This window comes from Stenella coeruleoalba (genome assembly GCF_951394435.1).
Source record: "Stenella coeruleoalba genome assembly, contig: scaffold_240, whole genome shotgun sequence".
In the NCBI taxonomy this organism is placed as follows: Eukaryota; Metazoa; Chordata; class Mammalia; order Artiodactyla; family Delphinidae; genus Stenella; species Stenella coeruleoalba.
In genome coordinates, this window is record NW_027646263.1 from 121296 (window position 1) to 134492 (window position 13197).

Consider the following 13197-nt stretch of genomic DNA (forward strand, 5'->3'; position numbering starts at 1 on the left):
TAGACTGGAATTGCATTGAAAGCATAGGAAAAGAGGCAGAACGTCCACAATGATGCACTTGGCCAAAAAGGGCGTATGCGTTTTTTCCTGAATATATTCAGGAAAAAACGCATACGCCCTTTTTGGCCAACCAAGCAAGCTTGCAAAGGAAATCTGCACTACAATGAAGTCTCACTTCCCCCCGGTCAAAAGGGCCATCTGAAAAAAGTGTAAAATCCAGAAAGGCAGGACAGGCCATGGAGAACTGGGAGCCTTGTTATGCTGATGGGCGGGATGTAAATTGCCAACAACCACTAGGGAGAAGTGTATGGTGTTTCCTGAAACATCTAAAATACAAAGCAACAGAACCTAGGGCACTTCCACTTATGGTCCTATAGCTTAGGGAAATTAAAATCAAAAAGACACAGCCACCCCAAAGTTTGGAACGGCTCTGTTTACAAGAACCTCGTTTACAGTACAAGTTCAACATCGCAGAAAGTGAAAAATGGATAAAGAATTTGTGGTATTTACTTACAAAGCAATATCACGCAGCAATGAAATCTGTGTCATCAGGCCCTTAGCAGCACAATGAGTGGATTCAGGTATGATGATTCTAACTGAAATAAGTCACACAGAAAAAGAAACATCATAAGATATCAGTAATACACGGAATGGAAACTTGGCTACACAGGAACTGAATTACAGAACAGAACAGGGTCTCAAATTTAGAAAACCAACTTATGCTTGCTTAAGGGGAAAGGTGAATTGGGGTGCTGCATAAAACCAGAGATTGAAATGAGCACAGATAAAGTTCCTTAAGCCAAATATGGAATAGACAAGAGCTACTCCTTGCTCAACGAAATGGACTCAACACCGCATATTAAACGCCTAAGAATGTACCTGACTAGTAAGTATCTTAAAACCTATGGATTGCCATGTCTCCGAAAGAGAATCAAGCATGTGTGCAGGTGCATAAACGCAGCAGTGATAGGATTGGAGAGGTTCGGTGAGCAAATGAAGACCCTTTGAAATCATATTGCATGGTACCCTTTACACGGGTTTCAACTACCCAGGTTTTAGGTATTCTTCCTTCAACTAAAACATGCATGTGGAACCTAGAGTATGATCAACCATGTGATCGGGAGACCTGTTCAAATATGTCTCAGTTTTCGTACCCTGGTACTCGGGTGCAACATTCCAGACGCTTTACTAACACTCTCCCCACTTGGAGAGTCAGCGCCTTTAACCTCCTGTTTGGCACAGTTTCCAATTTCTGCGGAAGATGAACAGGAATAGCGAGAACCAATGAGAGGCTAGCTGGAGATGTCTGGACGAGCAAATTTAACTCTCATTTCCCACCAGGAAGAGGAATTAACCAAAGGCTCAGCGTGCCGTACCGGAACCAGATTAGGGCCTGAAGCCATCCTGCGGTGTTGCGGCCAGCTCAAAAGAAAGCGAGTTGAAGAAAGGAGCTCAGGGGCACTGTAATTCACAAACCTGCAGAGTTATAAATGACAGCTATCGTCCAAAAATATACTGAAATAAGGCTGCCAACAGGACTTGAAAGCGGGGCAGAATTGCAGGAAACCGATTTCAGGAGGTAGACTGGAATTGCATTGAAAGCATAGGAAAAGAGGCAGAACGTCCACAATGATGCACTTGGCCAAAAAGGGCGTATGCGTTTTTTCCTGAATATATTCAGGAAAAAACGCATACGCCCTTTTTGGCCAACCAAGCAAGCTTGCAAAGAAATCTGTACTACAATGAAGTCTCACTTCCCCCCGGTCAAAAGGGCCATCTGATAAAAGTGTAAAATCCAGAAAGGCAGGACAGGCCATGGAGAACTGGGAGCCTTGTTATGCTGATGGGCGGGATGTAAATTGCCAACAACCACTCCGGAGAAGTGTATGGTGTTTCCTGAAACATCTAAAAAACAAAGCAACAGAGCCTAGGGCACTTCCACTTATGGTCCTATAGCTTAGGGAAATTAAAATCAAAAAGACACAGCCACCCCAAAGTTTGGAACGGCTCTGTTTACAAGAACCTCGTTTACAGTACAAGTTCAACATCGCAGAAAGTGAAAAATGGATAAAGAAGTTGTGGTATTCACTTACAAAGCAATATCACTCAGCAATGAAATCTATGTCATCAGGCCCTTAGCAGCACAATGAGTGGATTCAGGTATGATGATTCTAACTGAAATAAGTCACACAGAAAAAGAAACATCATAAGATATCAGTAATACACGGAATGGAAACTTGGCTACACAGGAACTGAATTACAGAACAGAACAGGGTCTCAAATTTAGAAAACCAACTTATGCTTGCTTAAGGGGAAAGGTGAGTTGGGGTGCTGCATAAAACCAGAGATTGAAATGAGCACAGATAAAGTTCCTTAAGCCAAATATGGAATAGACAAGAGCTACTCCTTGCTCAACGAAATGGACTCAACACCGCATATTAAACGCCTAAGAATGTACCTGACTAGTAAGTATCTTAAAACCTATGGATTGCTATGTCTCCGAAAGAGAATCAAGCATGTGTGCAGGTGCATAAACGCAGCAGTGATAGGATTGGAGAGGTTCGGTGAGCAAATGAAGACCCTTTGAAATCATATTGCATGGTACACATTCCACGGGTTTTAACTACCCAGGTTTTAGGTATTCTTCCTTCAGCTAAAACATGCATGTGGAACCCAGAGTATGATCAACCATGTGAACGGGAGACGTGTTCAAATATGTCTCAGTTTTCCTCCCCTGGTACTCGGGTGCAACATTCCAGACGCTTTACTAACACTCTCCCGACTTGGAGAGTCAGTCCCTTTAACCTCCTGTTTGGCCCAGTTTGCAATTTCTGCGGAAGATGAACAGGAATAGCGAGAACCAATGAGAGGCTAGCTGGAGGTGTCTGGACGGGCAAATTCAACTCTCATTTCCCACCAGGAAGAGGAATTAACCAAAGGCTCAGCATGCCGGGCCGGAACCAGATTAGGGCCTGAAGCCATCCTGCGGTGTTGCGGCCAGGTCACAAGAAAGCGAGTTGAAGAAAGGAGCTCAGGGGCACTGTAATTCACAAACCTGCAGAGTTATAAATGACAGCTATCGTCCAAAAATAGACTGAAGTAAGGCTGCCAAGAGGACTTGAAAGCGGGGCAGAATTGCAGGAAACCGATTTCAGGAGGTAGACTGGAATTGCATTGAAAGCATAGGAAAAGAGGCAGAACGTCCACAATGATGCACTTGGCCAAAAAGGGCGTATGCGTTTTTTCCTGAATATATTCAGGAAAAAACGCATACGCCCTTTTTGGCCAACCAAGCAAGCTTGCAAAGGAAATCTGCACTACAATGAAGTCTCACTTCCCCCCGGTCAAAAGGGCCATCTGAAAAAAGGGTAAAATCCAGAAAGGCAGGACAGGCCATGGAGAACTGGGAGCCTTGTTATGCTGATGGGCAGGATGTAAATTGCCAAGAACCACTTGGGAGAAGTGTATGGTGTTTCCTGAAACAACTAAAAAACAAAGCAACAGAACCTAGGGCACTTCCACTTATGGTCCTATAGCTTAGGGAAATTAAAATGAAAAAGACACAGCCACCCCAAAGTTTGGAACAGCTCTGTTTACAAGAACCTCGTTTACAGTACAAGTTCAACATCGCAGAAAGTGAAAAATGGATAAAGAAGTTGTGGTATTTACTTACAAAGCAATATCACTCAGCAATGAAATCTATGTCATCAGGCCCTTAGCAGCACAATGAGTGGATTCAGGTATGATGATTCTAACTGAAATAAGTCACACAGAAAAAGAAACATCATAAGATATCACTAATACACGGAATGTAAACTTGGCTACACAGGAACTGCATTCCAAAACAGAACAGGGTCTCAAATTTAGAAAACCAACTTATGCTTGCTTAAGGGGAAAGGTGAGTTGGGGTGCTGCATAAAACCAGAGATTGAAATGAGCACAGATAAAGTTCCTTAAGCCAAATATGGAATAGACAAGAGCTACTCCTTGCTCAACGAAATGGACTCAACACCGCATATTAAACGCCTAAGAATGTACCTGACTAGTAAGTATCTTAAAACCTATGGATTGCTATGTCTCCGAAAGAGAATCAAGCATGTGTACAGGGGCATAAACGCAGCAGTGATAGGATTGGAGAGGTTCGGTGAGCAAATGAAGACCCTTTGAAGTCATATTGCATGGTACCCATTCCACGGGTTTCAACTACCCAGGTTTTAGGTATTCTTCATTCAGCTAAAACATGCATGTGGAACCCAAGTATTATCAACCATGTGAATGGGAGACGTGTTCAAATATGTCTCAGTTTTCCTCCCCTGGTACTCGGGTGCAACATTCCAGACGCTTTACTAACACTCTCCCCACTTGGAGAGTCAGCGCCTTTAACCTCCTGTTTGGCCCAGTTTGCAATTTCTGCGGAAGATGAACAGGAATAGCGAGAACCAATGAGAGGCTAGCTGGAGGTTTCTGGACGGGCAAATTTAACTCTCATTTCCCACCAGGAAGAGGAATTAACCAAAGGCTCAGCGTGCCGTGCCGGAACCAGATTAGGGCCTGAAGCCATCCTGCGGTGTTGCGGCCAGGTCACAAGAAAGCGAGTTGAAGAAAGGAGCTCAGGGGCACTGTAATTCACAAACCTGCAGAGTTATAAATGACAGCTATCGTCCAAAAATAGACTGAAGTAAGGCTGCCAAGAGGACTTGAAAGCGGGGCAGAATTGCAGGAAACCGATTTCAGGAGGTAGACTGGAATTGCATTGAAAGCATAGGAAAAGAGGCCGAACGTCCACAATGATGCACTTGGCCAAAAAGGGCGTATGCGTTTTTTCCTGAATATATTCAGGAAAAAACGCATACGCCCTTTTTGGCCAACCAAGCAAGCTTGCAAAGGAAATCTGCACTACAATGAAGTCTCACTTCCCCCCGGTCAAAAGGGCCATCTGAAAAAAGTGTAAAATCCAGAAAGGCAGGACAGGCCATGGAGAACTGGGAGCCTTGTTATGCTGATGGGCGGGATGTAAATTGCCAACAACCACTCGGGAGAAGTGTATGGTGTTTCCTGAAACATCTAAAATACAAAGCAACAGACCTAGGGCACTTCCACTTATGGTCCTATAGCTTAGGGAAATTAAAATCAAAACGACACAGCCACCCCAAAGTTTGGAACGGCTCTGTTTACAAGAACCTCGTTTACAGTACAAGTTCAACATCGCAGAAAGTGAAAAATGGATAAAGAAGTTGTGGTATTTACTTAAAAAGCAATATCACTCAGCAATGAAATCTGTGTCATCAGGCCCTTAGCAGCACAATGAGTGGATTCAGGTATGATGATTCTAACTGAAATAAGTCACACAGAAAAAGAAACATCATAAGATATCAGTAATACACGGAATGTAAACTTGGCTACACAGGAACTGAATTACAGAACAGAACAGGGTCTCATATTTCGAAAACCAACTTATGCTTGCTTAAGGGGAAAGGTGAGTTGGGGTGCTGCATGAAACCAGAGATTGAAATGAGCACAGATAAAGTTCCTTAAGCCAAATATGGAATAGACAAGAGCTACTCCTTGCTCAACGAAATGGACTCAACACCGCATATTAAACGCCTAAGAATGTACCTGACCAGTAAGTATCTTAAAACCTATAGATTGCTATGTCTCCGAAAGAGAATCAAGCATGTGTACAGGGGCATAAATGCAGCAGTGATAGGATTGGAGAGGTTCAGTGAGCAAATGAAGACCCTTTGAAGTCATATTGCATGGTACCCATTCCACGGGTTTCAACTACCCAGATTTTAGGTATTCTTCCTTCAGCTAAAACATGCATGTGGAACCCAGAGTATGATCAACCATGTGATCGGGAGACGTGTTCAAATATGTCTCAGTTTTCCTCCCCTGGTACTCGGGTGCAACATTCCAGACGCTTTACTAACACTCTCCCCACTTGGAGAGTCAGCGCCTTTAAACTCCTGTTTGGCCCAGTTTGCAATTTCTGCGGAAGATGAACAGGAATAGCGAGAACAAATGAGAGGCTAGCTGGAGGTGTCTGGACGGGCAAATTTAACTCTCATTTCCCACCAGGAAGAGGAAATAACCAAAGGCTCTGCGTGCCGTACCGGAACCAGATTAGGGCCTGAAGCCATCCTGCGGTGTTGCGGCCAGCTCAAAAGAAAGCGAATTGAAGAAAGGAGCTCAGGGGCACTGTAATTCACAAACCTGCAGAGTTATAAATGACAGCTATCGTCCAAAAATAGACTGAAGTAAGGCTGCCAAGAGGACTTGAAAACGGGGCAGAATTGCAGGAAACCGATTTCAGGAGGTAGACTGGAATTGCATTGAAAGCATAGGAAAAGAGGCAGAACGTCCACAATGATGCACTTGGCCAAAAAGGGCGTATGCGTTTTTTCCTGAATATATTCAGGAAAAAACGCATACGCCCTTTTTGGCCAACCAAGCAAGCTTGCAAAGGAAATCTGCACTACAATGAAGTCTCACTTCCCCCCGGTCAAAAGGGCCATCTGAAAAAAGTGTAAAATCCAGAAAGGCAGGACAGGCCATGGAGAACTGGGAGCCTTGTTATGCTGATGGGCGGGATGTAAATTGCCAACAACCACTAGGGAGAAGTGTATGGTGTTTCCTGAAACATCTAAAATACAAAGCAACAGAACCTAGGGCACTTCCACTTATGGTCCTATAGCTTAGGGAAATTAAAATCAAAAAGACACAGCCACCCCAAAGTTTGGAACGGCTCTGTTTACAAGAACCTCGTTTACAGTACAAGTTCAACATCGCAGAAAGTGAAAAATGGATAAAGAATTTGTGGTATTTACTTACAAAGCAATATCACGCAGCAATGAAATCTGTGTCATCAGGCCCTTAGCAGCACAATGAGTGGATTCAGGTATGATGATTCTAACTGAAATAAGTCACACAGAAAAAGAAACATCATAAGATATCAGTAATACACGGAATGGAAACTTGGCTACACAGGAACTGAATTACAGAACAGAACAGGGTCTCAAATTTAGAAAACCAACTTATGCTTGCTTAAGGGGAAAGGTGAATTGGGGTGCTGCATAAAACCAGAGATTGAAATGAGCACAGATAAAGTTCCTTAAGCCAAATATGGAATAGACAAGAGCTACTCCTTGCTCAACGAAATGGACTCAACACCGCATATTAAACGCCTAAGAATGTACCTGACTAGTAAGTATCTTAAAACCTATGGATTGCCATGTCTCCGAAAGAGAATCAAGCATGTGTGCAGGTGCATAAACGCAGCAGTGATAGGATTGGAGAGGTTCGGTGAGCAAATGAAGACCCTTTGAAATCATATTGCATGGTACCCTTTACACGGGTTTCAACTACCCAGGTTTTAGGTATTCTTCCTTCAACTAAAACATGCATGTGGAACCTAGAGTATGATCAACCATGTGATCGGGAGACCTGTTCAAATATGTCTCAGTTTTCGTACCCTGGTACTCGGGTGCAACATTCCAGACGCTTTACTAACACTCTCCCCACTTGGAGAGTCAGCGCCTTTAACCTCCTGTTTGGCACAGTTTCCAATTTCTGCGGAAGATGAACAGGAATAGCGAGAACCAATGAGAGGCTAGCTGGAGATGTGTGGACGGGCAAATTTAACTCTCATTTCCCACCAGGAAGAGGAATTAACCAAAGGCTCAGCGTGCCGTACCGGAACCAGATTAGGGCCTGAAGCCATCCTGCGGTGTTGCGGCCAGCTCAAAAGAAAGCGAGTTGAAGAAAGGAGCTCAGGGGCACTGTAATTCACAAACCTGCAGAGTTATAAATGACAGCTATCGTCCAAAAATATACTGAAGTAAGGCTGCCAACAGGACTTGAAAGCGGGGCAGAATTGCAGGAAACCGATTTCAGGAGGTAGACTGGAATTGCATTGAAAGCATAGGAAAAGAGGCAGAACGTCCACAATGATGCACTTGGCCAAAAAGGGCGTATGCGTTTTTTCCTGAATATATTCAGGAAAAAACGCATACGCCCTTTTTGGCCAACCAAGCAAGCTTGCAAAGGAAATCTGCACTACAATGAAGTCTCACTTCCCCCCGGTCAAAAGGGCCATCTGAAAAAAGTGTAAAATCCAGAAAGGCAGGACAGGCCATGGAGAACTGGGAGCCTTGTTATGCTGATGGGCGGGATGTAATTTGCCAACCACCACTCGGGAGAAGTGTATGGTGTTTCCTGAAACATCTAAAAAACAAAGCAACAGAACCTAGGGCACTTCCACTTATGGTCCTATAGCTTAGGGAAATTAAAATGAAAAAGACACAGCCACCCCAAAGTTTGGAACGGCTCTGTTTACAAGAACCTCGTTTACAGTACAAGTTCAACATCGCAGAAAGTGAAAAATGGATAAAGAAGTTGTGGTATTTACTTACAAAGCAATATCACTCAGCAATGAAATCTGTGTCATCAGGCCCTTAGCAGCACAATGAGTGGATTCAGGTATGATGATTCTAACTGAAATAAGTCACACAGAAAAAGAAACATCATAAGATATCACTAATACACGGAATGTAAACTTGGCTACACAGGAACTGCATTCCAAAACAGAACAGGGTCTCAAATTTAGAAAACCAACTTATGCTTGCTTAAGGGGAAAGGTGAGTTGGGGTGCTGCATAAAACCAGAGATTGAAATGAGCACAGATAAAGTTCCTTAAGCCAAATATGGAATAGACAAGAGCTACTCCTTGCTCAACGAAATGGACTCAAAACCCCATATTAAACGCCTAAGAATGTACCTGACTAGTAAGTATCTTAAAACCTATGGATTGCTATGTCTCCAAAAGAGAATCAAGCGTGTGTACAGGGGCATAAACGCAGCAGTGATAGGATTGGAGAGGTTCGGTGAGCAAATGAAGACCCTTTGAAGTCATATTGCATGGTACCCATTACACGGGTCTCAACTCTCCAGGTTTAAGGTATTCTTCCTTCAGCTAAAACATGCATGTGGAACCCAGAGTATGATCAACCATGTGAACGGGAGACGTGTTCAAATATGTCTCAGTTTTCCTCCCCTGGTACTCGGGTGCAACATTCCAGACGCTTTACTAACACTCTCCCGACTTGGAGAGTCAGTCCCTTTAACCTCCTGTTTGGCCCAGTTTGCAATTTCTGCGGAAGATGAACAGGAATAGCGAGAACCAATGAGAGGCTAGCTGGAGGTGTCTGGACGGGCAAATTCAACTCTCATTTCCCACCAGGAAGAGGAATTAACCAAAGGCTCAGCATGCCGGGCCGGAACCAGATTAGGGCCTGAAGCCATCCTGCGGTGTTGCGGCCAGGTCACAAGAATGCGAGTTGAAGAAAGGAGCTCAGGGGCACTGTAATTCACAAACCTGCAGAGTTATAAATGACAGCTATCGTCCAAAAATAGACTGAAGTAAGGCTGCCAAGAGGACTTGAAAGCGGGGCAGAATTGCAGGAAACCGATTTCAGGAGGTAGACTGGAATTGCATTGAAAGCATAGGAAAAGAGGCAGAACGTCCACAGTGATGCACTTGGCCAAAAAGGGCGTATGCGTTTTTTCCTGAATATATTCAGGAAAAAACGCATACGCCCTTTTTGGCCAACCAAGCAAGCTTGCAAAGGAAATCTGCACTACAATGAAGTCTCACTTCCCCCCGGTCAAAAGGGCCATCTGAAAAAAGTGTAAAATCCAGAAAGGCAGGACAGGCCATGGAGAACTGGGAGCCTTGTTATGCTGATGGGCGGGATGTAATTTGCCAACCACCACTCGGGAGAAGTGTATGGTGTTTCCTGAAACATCTAAAAAACAAAGCAACAGAACCTAGGGCACTTCCACTTATGGTCCTATAGCTTAGGGAAATTAAAATGAAAAAGACACAGCCACCCCAAAGTTTGGAACGGCTCTGTTTACAAGAACCTCGTTTACAGTACAAGTTCAACATCGCAGAAAGTGAAAAATGGATAAAGAAGTTGTGGTATTTACTTACAAAGCAATATCACTCAGCAATGAAATCTGTGTCATCAGGCCCTTAGCAGCACAATGAGTGGATTCAGGTATGATGATTCTAACTGAAATAAGTCACACAGAAAAAGAAACATCATAAGATATCACTAATACACGGAATGTAAACTTGGCTACACAGGAACTGCATTCCAAAACAGAACAGGGTCTCAAATTTAGAAAACCAACTTATGCTTGCTTAAGGGGAAAGGTGAGTTGGGGTGCTGCATAAAACCAGAGATTGAAATGAGCACAGATAAAGTTCCTTAAGCCAAATATGGAATAGACAAGAGCTACTCCTTGCTCAACGAAATGGACTCAAAACCCCATATTAAACGCCTAAGAATGTACCTGACTAGTAAGTATCTTAAAACCTATGGATTGCTATGTCTCCAAAAGAGAATCAAGCGTGTGTACAGGGGCATAAACGCAGCAGTGATAGGATTGGAGAGGTTCGGTGAGCAAATGAAGACCCTTTGAAGTCATATTGCATGGTACCCATTACACGGGTCTCAACTCTCCAGGTTTAAGGTATTCTTCCTTCAGCTAAAACATGCATGTGGAACCCAGAGTATGATCAACCATGTGAACGGGAGACGTGTTCAAATATGTCTCAGTTTTCCTCCCCTGGTACTCGGGTGCAACATTCCAGACGCTTTACTAACACTCTCCCGACTTGGAGAGTCAGTCCCTTTAACCTCCTGTTTGGCCCAGTTTGCAATTTCTGCGGAAGATGAACAGGAATAGCGAGAACCAATGAGAGGCTAGCTGGAGGTGTCTGGACGGGCAAATTCAACTCTCATTTCCCACCAGGAAGAGGAATTAACCAAAGGCTCAGCATGCCGGGCCGGAACCAGATTAGGGCCTGAAGCCATCCTGCGGTGTTGCGGCCAGGTCACAAGAAAGCGAGTTGAAGAAAGGAGCTCAGGGGCACTGTAATTCACAAACCTGCAGAGTTATAAATGACAGCTATCGTCCAAAAATAGACTGAAGTAAGGCTGCCAAGAGGACTTGAAAGCGGGGCAGAATTGCAGGAAACCGATTTCAGGAGGTAGACTGGAATTGCATTGAAAGCATAGGAAAAGAGGCAGAACGTCCACAATGATGCACTTGGCCAAAAAGGGCGTATGCGTTTTTTCCTGAATATATTCAGGAAAAAACGCATACGCCCTTTTTGGCCAACCAAGCAAGCTTGCAAAGGAAATCTGCACTACAATGAAGTCTCACTTCCCCCCGGTCAAAAGGGCCATCTGAAAAAAGGGTAAAATCCAGAAAGGCAGGACAGGCCATGGAGAACTGGGAGCCTTGTTATGCTGATGGGCAGGATGTAAATTGCCAAGAACCACTTGGGAGAAGTGTATGGTGTTTCCTGAAACAACTAAAAAACAAAGCAACAGAACCTAGGGCACTTCCACTTATGGTCCTATAGCTTAGGGAAATTAAAATGAAAAAGACACAGCCACCCCAAAGTTTGGAACGGCTCTGTTTACAAGAACCTCGTTTACAGTACAAGTTCAACATCGCAGAAAGTGAAAAATGGATAAAGAAGTTGTGGTATTTACTTACAAAGCAATATCACTCAGCAATGAAATCTCTGTCATCAGGCCCTTAGCAGCACAATGAGTGGATTCAGGTATGATGATTCTAACTGAAATAAGTCACACAGAAAAAGAAACATCACAAGATATCACTAATACACGGAATGTAAACTTGGCTACACAGGAACTGCATTCCAAAACAGAACAGGGTCTCAAATTTAGAAAACCAACTTATGCTTGCTTAAGGGGAAAGGTGAGTTGGGGTGCTGCATAAAACCAGAGATTGAAATGAGCACAGATAAAGTTCCTTAAGCCAAATATGGAATAGACAAGAGCTACTCCTTGCTCAACGAAATGGACTCAAAACCCCATATTAAACGCCTAAGAATGTACCTGACAAGTAAGTATCTTAAAACCTATGGATTGCTATGTCTCCAAAAGAGAATCAAGCGTGTGTACAGGGGCATAAACGCAGCAGTGATAGGATTGGAGAGGTTCGGTGAGCAAATGAAGACCCTTTGAAGTCATATTGCATGGTACCCATTCCACGGGTCTCAACTACCCAGGTTTAAGGTATTCTTCCTTCAGCTAAAACATGCATGTGGAACCTAGAGTATGATCAACCATGTGATCGGGAGACGTGTTCAAATATGTCTCAGTTTTCGTACCCTGGTACTCGGGTGCAACATTCCAGATGCTTTACTAACACTCTCCCGACTTGGAGAGTCAGTCCCTTTAACCTCCTGTTTGGCCCAGTTTGCAATTTCTGCGGAAGATGAACAGGAATAGCGAGAACCAATGAGAGGCTAGCTGGAGGTGTCTGGACGGGCAAATTCAACTCTCATTTCCCACCAGGAAGAGGAATTAACCAAAGGCTCAGCATGCCAGGCCGGAACCAGATTAGGGCCTGAAGCCATCATGCGGTGTTGCGGCCAGCTCACAAGAAAGCGAGTTGAAGAAAGGAGCTCAGGGGCACTGTAATTCACAAACCTGCAGAGTTATAAATGACAGCTATCGTCCAAAAATAGACTGAAGTAAGGCTGCCAAGAGGACTTGAAAACGGGGCAGAATTGCAGGAAACCGATTTCAGGTGGTAGACTGGAATTGCATTGAAAGCATAGGAAAAGAGGCAGAAGGTCCACAATGATGCACTTGGCCAAAAAGGGCGTATGCGTTTTTTCCTGAATATATTCAGGAAAAAACGCATATGCCCTTTTTGGCCAACCAAGCAAGGTTGCAAAGGAAATCTGCACTACAATGAAGTCTCACTTCCCCCCGGTCAAAAGGGCCATCTGAAAAAAGTGTAAAATCCAGAAAGGCAGGACAGGCCATGGAGAACTGGGAGCCTTGTTATGTTGATGGGCGGGATGTAAATTGCCAACAACCACTCGGGAGAAGTGTATGGTGTTTCCTGAAACATCTAAAAAACAAAGCAACAGAGCCTAGGGCACTTCCACTTATGGTCCTATAGCTTAGGGAAATTAAAATCAAAAAGACACAGCCACCCCAAAGTTTGGATCGGCTCTGTTTACTAGAACCTCGTTTACAGTACAAGTTCAACATCGCAGAAAGTGAAAAATGGATAAAGAAGTTGTGGTATTCACTTACAAAGCAATATCACTCAGCAATGAAATCTATGTCATCAGGCCCTTAG

General features: G+C 43.9%; 1 long non-coding RNA gene across 1 annotated transcript in view; it reads right to left on the reverse strand.

Annotated features, from left to right (window-relative positions):
- Nucleotides 1–511: 511 nt before the first annotated feature.
- The window catches only part of LOC307181233, a 180699-nt gene continuing 168013 nt past the window's right edge, over nucleotides 512–13197 (reverse strand). Inside the window, exons 5-6 of the long non-coding RNA XR_013826186.1 lie at nucleotides 5248–5329; nucleotides 512–592 (exon numbers count right to left, since the gene is read on the reverse strand). This is a non-coding gene — a long non-coding RNA (uncharacterized lncRNA). The remainder of the gene's footprint in view (nucleotides 593–5247; nucleotides 5330–13197) is intronic.